Raw genomic sequence first — 8,293 nt, 5'->3', positions numbered from 1 at the left:
TACTGCATCATGGGCATGAATATGGCGGTTGATCTGGATGTACAAGAATTGTTAATCATGGGAAATTCTAATTTACTCATTCGAAAAGTCCAAGGCGAGTGGAAAACTCAGCACATCAAGCTTATCCCCTACATGCAACATGTGGAAGACCTCAGTAAATAGTTTAAATCCGTCGAGTTCAAATATATTCCCCGATTTCACAATGAGCTAGCAGATGCATTAGCTACTTTAGTCTCAATGCTTCCGTACTCGGGTAATGCTCATATTGACTCATTGGAAATTCAAGTTCGAGAAAGGCATGGTTATTGTAACTCAATTAAAATGGACCCAGATGCCGAGCCATGGTATCATGATATCAAAAGGTTCTTAAAAATAAAAGAGTATCCCGAACAGGCCAGTGTGAATCAAAAGAGAACTATCAGAAGGTTTGCAAGTAGTTTCTTTTTGAGTGGGGAGATCCTATACAAAAGAACTCCAGATTTGAATCTGTTAATATGTGTAGATTCTCGAGAAGTTGATAGGATCATGAACGAAGTGCATTCAGGAGTATACGGGCCTAATATGAATGGGTATGTCCTTGCAAAGAAAATCCTCATGGCAGGTTATTATTGGATGACCATGGAAATAGATTGTTTCAGTTTTGTCCAGAAATGCCATCGGTGTCAGATACACAGTGACCTGATTTATTCACCGCCTTCAGAGTTGCATCCTATGTCATCTCCTTGGCCGTTCGTTGCTTGGGGCATGGATGTTACTGGGCCAATCGAGCCAAAAGATTCAAATGGGCACAAATTCATCTTGGTTTCTATTGATTATTTCACAAAGCGGATAGAAGCAGTCACATTCAAAGCTATCACTAAGAAAGCAGTGGTGGACTTTGTGCATTCCAACATTATTTGTTGTTTTGGTATTCCTAAAACTATCATTATGGACAATGCCACAAATATAAATAGCCACTTGATGAGGGAGGTATGTGAGCAATTCAAAATTATGCATCACAATTCTACTCCTTATCGTCCCAAAGCCAATGGCGTCGTTGAAGCTACAAACAAGAACATTAAAAACATCCTCAAGAAAATAGTTCAGGGTTCCAGACAATGGCACAAAAAGTTACCTTTTGCACTATTGGTTTATAGAAATGAAGCCGTAATACCTGCAAAAGTTGAGGTTCCTTCTCTTCGGATCATTGTTGAAGCTGAGATCGAGGATGATAAAGGGTCAAAACACGGTTGGAACAATTGACTATGATCGATGAAAAGCGATTGACCGCAGTTTGCCATGGGCATTTGTACCAACAAAGAATGGCCCGTTCCTACAACAAAAAAGTACGGCCCAGGAAATTTGAAGTGGGAAAACTCGTTCTGAGATGCATTCTTCCGCATCATGAAGAAGCTAAAGGAAACTTTTCTCCAAATTAGAAAGGTCCATACATTGTAACCAGAGTTTTGCCAAATGGAGTGTTGTACTTGGGAGACATCGAAGGAAATGTCCGCGAGGTAATTATCAATGCGGATATAGTCAAAAGGTACTATATTTGACCCATTACTTGGTATTAACGTTCTCTAATTGGGATGACAAAGGCTTTCATTCTCGCTACCCAAGAAACTATTAACCCCTTGCAAACCCTTTGAGCCAGTTACTTTTTACTTAATCACCCTCTTTGGAACCTGGTATGTAAGAAGAAAGAAAACAAAAAGAAAAGAAAAGAGAAAAAGAAAAAAAAGAAGCTCATGTTGGTTGAACTACGTTCGACCTGATTCCAAAAGGATGCGTAGGCAGCCTCACTCTGAGGTTCGGTCCCACCAAACAAAAAATCCACATTCCCCCAAAAGTTGAAACTGGGGCAGCAGTTATGATGTTTTGGCGATGATTTCGGCTGGAAGGTTACAAAGTTGTAGTTCAATCCAAATTTCTTTTTACCCAAATCCCTTTCAAGTCCTTCTGACCAATTGGTGAGAATATGTAAAATCGGAGGTCACATATATTTGGACCTGGAAACGTCAAGAAATGAGAGAAAATACAATGAGAGAGTCTTGTTGGTGAAAACCCTCACGGGCATCGTAATTTGATGGTGAGTAGAGAAATTAAAAATGAGAGAGTTTTGTTAGTGAAAACCTACAAAGGGCACTACAAGGCGATATTGAGAAGAGAAATGAGAGAGGTCAACTAGTAAAAACCCGCAAAGGGCACTACTGATCGAAAAGAGGATCCTCATAGCTATGGCATCGACACAGTCCGAGAAAAGCGCGTTCAGGGTCAGCTCTGGTAAGTTTCTAGGATTTCTAGTATTGCAAAGGGGAATTGAGGTAAACCCCAATAAGATCAAGGCAATAGAAGACATCCTGGACCAACTGTCAAACGTGAAGGAAGTCCAAAGGCTCACGGGGAGATTGGAAGCTTTGAGCAGGTTCATTTCTCGATCATCAGAAAAATATCATCATTTCTTCCACTACTCAAAAAGAAAAATAATTTTGAATGGACCCCAGAGTGCCAATAGGCTTTGAGGGATTTGAAGAAGTACTTGTCAAGCCTTCCATTGCTTTCAAAACCAAAAAAAGGTGAAACGTTGCTAGTTTACCTCGCGGTCTTGGAAGTTACGGTAAGTGCAATTTTATTCTAAGAGGACGAAGGTACGTAATCTCCCATTTATTATGTTGGTAAAATTTTAACGGGAGCAAAAACTCGCTACACACTTTTGGAGAAACTAGCCTTAGCTCTCATAGTCGCCGCTCGGAAGCTGAGGCCCTACTTCCAATGCCACCCGATGGCTGTGGTGACCACTTTTCCTTTGTAGAACATCCTCCATAAACCCGAGATCTTGGGTAGATTGGCCAAATGGGCCGTCGAAATGGGTTAGTTCGACATAGAATATAAACCAAAGACTGCAATTAAGTCGCAAGTCTTGGCTGACTTCATGGCCGATTTTAGTTCGGGATTATTGCCTCTGACAATCAAGGAGGCAGTAATGGTGTCGGAATTGGCATAAGGGGTTTAGACCTTATTTACAGATGGAGCTTCCAACGTAAAAGGGTCCGAGCTCGGTATAGTCTTAATCACGCTTTCGGAGGAAACTGTAAGGCAAGCCATCAGAACAATCCCTTTAACTAACAATAAAACAGAGTATGAAGCTTTGATTTCAGGGCTCGAATTGGCCCATGGACTTGACTCCGAGGTCATCGAAATCAAATGCAACTCACAGCTGGTGGTAAATTAGGTCTATGGGATCTTCGAAACCAAAGAGGAATACATGCAACAATACGTGGTAAAGGTCCAGGCTCTGTTGGCACGATTTTGGGAGTGGTCAATTACTCATATCCCAAGGGAAGATAACACAGAAGTAGATGTATTGGCAAACCTTGGATCATCGACGGAAATAAAGAGATCGGAGTCCGGGAGGGTAATATAACTAATGAACTCAGTCCTGGATACAGATGGTTACTATGAGGTAAATTCGACTAATTTGGTCTGGGACTGGAGAAATGAAATCATCGATTATCTCGAGCACGGGAAGCTACCCGAAGACCCTAAAGCATCCCAGGCGCTGCACGCCAAAGCAGCGCGATATAGCTTCAAGAGAGGCCAATTATATAGAAAATCTTTCCAAGGCCCGCTGGCCCGACGCTTAGGGGCATCCGAGGCTAACTATGTAATGAGAGAGGTCCATGAAGGGATATGCGGCAGCCATTCGGGCGCAGATTCCTTAGTGCTGAAGTTGGTAAGGGCAGGATATTATTGTCCCCGCATGGAACAAGATTCTAAAGACTTTGTACGAAAATATGATAAGTGCCATGCATCAACCGGCATAACCCTTGCATTCAGTTCTGTCCCCGTGGTCGTTCATGAAATGGGGTATGAACATCGTCGGACCACTACCACCGACTCCCGGAAAGGTAAGATTTTTTTTTAATTTTGATTGACTATTTTTCTAAGTGGGTGGAAACAGGTCCTTATCAGAAGATCGGAAAATGCGAAGTGGTGGATTTCTTGTGGGAAAATATAATTTACAGGTTCGGAATACCAAAAGAGATAGCATGCGATAATGGACCACAATTTATCGGTGCAAAAATCACAAAGTTCCTCGACTATTTAAAAATAAAGAGGATCACATCTTCACTCTATCATCCGAGCGCAAACGGTCAAGCGGAGTCAACGAACAAAGTGATTATACAAAATCTCAAGAAAAGGTTAGAAGCGGCTAAAGGTAATTGGCCCAAGGAATTACCTGGAGTTTTATTGGCATACCAAACAATGGCCAAATCAAGCACAGGAGAAACTCCCTTTTCCCTTGTGTACAGTGCAGAAGCTTTAATCCCGGTGGAAGTAGGGGAACCCACCTTGAGATATTTCCAGGCAGATGAAGAATCAAATAACGAAGCAATGTTAGTCAACTTGGAGCTGCTCGATGAGTGCAGGGAGTTGGCGGATATAAGAATGGCAGCTCAAAAGCAGAGAATGGAGCGGTATTATAACCGAAGAACCAACCTCTGTTATTTCAAAGTAGGAGACTTAGTCCTAAGGAAAGCAACTCAAAATACCCGGGAGAGCTAGGTCCAACATGGAAAGGCCCATACCGACTTTCAGCTGTCACCGGGAAAGGTTCATACGAATTGAAGAACCAAAATGGAGAAAAGTTGCCAGCAATTGGAACGTGGCACACCTCAAAAGATATTATTGCTGATGGACATTATCCAAGCAGAAAATATCTGCTGTACTCTTTTTCCCTTCGTTCAGTTTTTGTCCCAATTGGGTTTTTCTGGCAAGTTTTTTAACGAGGAAGCAACAGAAAGTATACTACGAAGACAACAGCAATAAGACCTTTAATAGTAAGGCACACAAGCAAAGATCCACTCGGGGACGGTTAGATAATCTTTTGCTCTATAGCAAATTCCCACCGGGAAGTTAAGTTTGCTATTGAGCAAAGGTTACCTGACCATTCACGAGCACAAACCACTAAAGGGTTGTTAGATAGTCCTTCGCTCGATAGCATAGATTCCCGAGGGGAAGTAAAGTATGTTACCGAGTTAAGGATTATCTAGTAATCCATTAGTGGAATCTTCGAAAATACGAGACTTTCAGTGTTCCAATTCACACTCTTCACATTCGAACACTGGGGGGAATGATATGAGGATACGGCAACAATGACTTCCACGTCGACCAGAAAACGAAAAATCGGAAACATAATTGCATCATCGGGACCGGGAACTGCGCGGCCAGCCCCGTAGAAACAAGTTGTACAAGTTAGCCACAAGTAATGGCAATTTTTTTTCAGCATAGCAAATTCTTATGTACTTATTAAAAATAAAAGGAATAAAATAAAATGAAATCCTTTTGTTTTTATCTTGTTTCTTGTCTGAACGATGAATTAACTTTGTCATTTGAAGGTTAAACAAGTACTTCAAATGCTAGTGCCGTAATGAATAGGAGACGTCTTCTTCAAGAGTACCGTAAACATAAGAGGGCCCTCTCTTATAAAAACCCTCACATTAAAGGATTGGTTTCGGAAGAATATATGCCCGAAATCAAAATGCCTTCGAGGAAAGATACACCCGAAGCCGTAATCGAAAAGACACAAAAAGTGAACTCGCGCAAATACTTAATAAAACCCTCACGAAAAAGGGCAGATGCCCAGAGCCAAATTTCTTTCGGGGAGAATACACCCAAGGCTTCACATAATAAGACGCAAAAAAGAAAAACTTGTGCATAATTCTTAAGCAAAAGGAAGTAAATGCAAAGATTAAAGACTTGCATGAATTTTCAAATAAAAGAGAGACTCAACAATACTTGAGCAAAAAGATGTTTTTATTTACAAAAATATGCCAAAACGACACATATACAAGAATTGGAAAAAGAAAAGAAAACTAAACTGCAGTATCTCCGAAACCAGGAGGAAAAGAAGTGTTTGCGCCCCCGGGAGAAGTAGATGGATCAACCGATGGCTCAACATTTTGGTCTTCACCAATTTGGCCTTCAGCATCATCATCCTCCGATTCTTCTTCAGTTCCCGAGAACTAGGAACCAGAACCAGAAGAACCAGGAGAATCAGACCTCATTGGGAGTCCACTTTTAGCAGCTAACTCAAGCTCGCGGGCCTTATCAATTTCGACATCAAATCAATGATACCAGCTTTGGCCTCTTCCAAGGTTTTTCTCCTCATGCTGTACATAGCGTAAGTTTTCTCAACAACGAGGGAAGCTGCTCGGCACTTAAGTTCTTCTTTGAGTTGGGTCACCTTGGCAGAAACGCTTTCCCCGACAAACCTAATAGATCTAAGGCTAACATCAAGGTCACAGAGAGTTGAACTAAAGAGCCTATTATGCTCGATAGTTTTCTTGTAATTCTCCTGCAGCTGGGTATGTTTCGCCCCTGCAGCAGCAAGCTCTTCAATTTTGGAGTTCAAGGTTGCCTCTAAGTTAGTCACTCTTTCAGCGGAGGCAACCTCGTGTTCGGTTGCAGCAAGAACGACGTTATGAACTTCAACCCATTTGGCTATAGATTCATCAAATCTAACCCTCAACAGACCAATTTCTTGGCTAAGGGTTACCACTTCTTGCTCGCTTTGCTGCAAACAAGCCTCCAATACAACAGTCTCAGCAGCTTTGGCTTCCAGTTCTGAGAGGCAAGTGACATTTTGCTCCTGCTCTGCCAAAAGCTAATCCCGTGCGGAGGAAATCTCTTCCTTCTCACGAATCAACCTCTAAAGGCCATCGAAAACAAGAAAGTTGGCCTACAAAGCAAGAAAGGTAAAAATCAGGATATGTTCATACCAAAAATAGATGAAATAATAAAGGAAGAAAGGAATGTACCGCTGCGGCGTTGTGCATGGCGTTGTTCAACAAACACTCTCCCGAGAGTGCCTGAATCTTTTCCCAATTTTTATTTGAAGCCAAAAGCTTCAGATAATTAGCAAGCTCTATCGGCCGGGATAGCAAGTTGCATCCGGTAGAGACCGAAAGAGTAGCATTTCTCCTCCTTTGTGGATCTTAGAAGGGGCAGCATACTTTTGCCCCAAATTCCTATGAACTGGGGACTGGGGAAAAGGAACACCTTCTTCGTGGTTAGGTGCGGCCGGTGGAGATGATGTAGCAGTTGCTGGTGGACGAGTGGATGAAGATGGAAGTAATGTAGTAGTTGTTGGTGTTGGTAAAGATGGAGATGAAGTTGATGGGGTTGAAGAGTGAGAAGCAGCTGCATCAAACGCAGTGCTGGTTATTGGATGCTCGCCAACTAAAGACGGCAGGGACCCAGTACTCATCCCCGCAGTACCGGGCACAGCAATTGGGCCCCGAAAACGGGAGTTGGCATTATCTACCAAATCAAACTCTCCCCAAAGCGTCGAGGCATCGTCCTCGGTCGGTGTAACTATCTCAACAGGTCGAGCATCCTGTTGAGATGATGAGGATCGTCGTCTTCTATGTAAAGAAGCTCTCTCATCACTAGCTTCTTCATCATCGTCGATCATCATAGTGTCTACGATCGGCCCGAAAAAGGGCCAGTCACCATCACTACCGGAGATGACTCGGGGCCAGCAGCCTTCACCCTCTTATTCTTTTCCCCTACTGCGGAGGAGCGTCTTCTTTTTAGTTGTTTGTCCTCCGGTCATGGACTCCATAAAGAAACACTTGTGCTCGAAGCAGGCCCGGAGACACCTATTTGAGTAAGCGCCTCCTGAAGTAGCCTCACCGCATCAGCAGGATCAACCAAGACGTCCTCCTCGGGGACAGCAACAGAGCCCGCGGGTAGACCTAATTTCTTAAACAAGGTAGAAGGGATCAATCAAGTTCTTCACATGAAAAATTGAAACAAGGTGAGTTTGAATTACTATAATTTTCGGCCTTCCACCTGTATTTGGGGGCTAGTTCTTTCCACAAGCGAGTTTCGGGCGTCGTAACATCCAAGATCTTCTGAACCCACCGGTCCAAACCTTCAACCACCGGTGGGATCCATCGAGCTGCTGAAACATGCGAAGGATGGCGGATCAATACGAGTATAGAAGAATATTTAGTAAAAAAAATATTAAACAAAGAGCTTATGAGTGCGGTTCCAAGTGGCCGGAAAGGATGAAGTCGTTGCTGGAATGATATCGTTGGTGGCAACTGCAATGAACCGTTCCATCCATCCACGATCGTTGTCATCATCCATGCTAGATAACAGAGCATAGAGGTCATGCTTGTAGAGGTTTATCATTCCCCTGCGGAAGATCTTGGGAGAATAGAGTTTCATCATATGAGCTAAGGTTAGCTCTTCTCCCATATCTTGGCACAAACGCCGAAGGCAAGCAACCATCCTCCGCACA

This window comes from Nicotiana tabacum, chromosome 12 (genome assembly GCF_000715075.1).
Source record: "Nicotiana tabacum cultivar K326 chromosome 12, ASM71507v2, whole genome shotgun sequence".
In the NCBI taxonomy this organism is placed as follows: domain Eukaryota; kingdom Viridiplantae; phylum Streptophyta; class Magnoliopsida; order Solanales; family Solanaceae; genus Nicotiana; species Nicotiana tabacum.
This window is presented reverse-complemented; position numbering follows the sequence as displayed.